Raw genomic sequence first — 964 nt, forward strand, 5'->3', positions numbered from 1 at the left:
GATTTAACTGGAATGTTTTTGGACTGGTTGAATGATGATTTAACTGGAATGTTTTTGGACTGGTTGAATGATGATTTAACTGGAATGTTTTTGGACTGGTTGATGATTTAACTGGAATGTTTTTGGACTGGTTGTTGATTTAACTGAAAAGGTTTTGGACTGGTTGATGGTTTACTCTGAATGCATATCACATAACCTCATTCTATAAAATATTTTAACTTTTTGTTAACTATTGAAAACATTTTTGGGCCTAGGAAGCTGGCTGAAATTCAGTAAACATCTTTATCAGGGGATAAGCATATACTGTAATACTTGTTAAAGTATTGAATAAGAAGGTGTATCCGTACGTGGAGTATTTACAATAATGCTCCTCTACCAATGAGAACAGCTGATCTTCCGACGTGAAGGAGAACCTGGGAGGAGCTATTACAAAAGGTAGATAAAGTTAGATGGTGTACAGTCGAGTAGTAACTAAGCACATGCGTTGACTTTATGTAAATACACTGTCGCACGTACAACGTAGTTGCTCTTCGCATGATATGAAGAATACTTGAATAATCGTCATGTTAGTTTCACGTTTCATTTCATTGATAGTTTAGTGCTGCATGTTGTAACTCGTACTACAGGGAAGTTAGGCTTATGTCTGAGTTGTGTTGTGTTTCACATTCAAATTTAAACCGTTTGAAAAGTGTTTAGTAATAGTTTCAATGTAAGTTTTGTAATAGAATCTGTAACAATAGCATGGTTAACTATTAAGTTTTGTAATAGAATCTGTATCACTAGCATGGTTAACTTTTAAGTTTTGTAATAGAATCTGTAACAATAGCATGGTTAACTATTAAGTTTTGTTATAGAATCTGTATCACTAGCATGGTTAACTTTTAAGTTTGGTTATAGAATCTTTAACACTAGCATGGTTAACTTTTAAGTTTTGTAGTAGAATCTGTATCACTAGCATGGTTAA

General features: G+C 33.2%; 1 long non-coding RNA gene across 1 annotated transcript in view; it reads left to right on the forward strand.

Annotated features, from left to right (window-relative positions):
• Positions 1 to 289: 289 nt before the first annotated feature.
• The window catches only part of LOC106476728, a 6,233-nt gene continuing 5,558 nt past the window's right edge, over positions 290 to 964 (forward strand). The window contains exon 1 of the long non-coding RNA XR_001291923.2: positions 290 to 435. This is a non-coding gene — a long non-coding RNA (uncharacterized LOC106476728). The remainder of the gene's footprint in view (positions 436 to 964) is intronic.

Source organism: Limulus polyphemus, unplaced genomic scaffold, assembly GCF_000517525.1.
Source record: "Limulus polyphemus unplaced genomic scaffold, Limulus_polyphemus-2.1.2 Scaffold11363, whole genome shotgun sequence".
Taxonomy (NCBI): domain Eukaryota; kingdom Metazoa; phylum Arthropoda; class Merostomata; order Xiphosura; family Limulidae; genus Limulus; species Limulus polyphemus.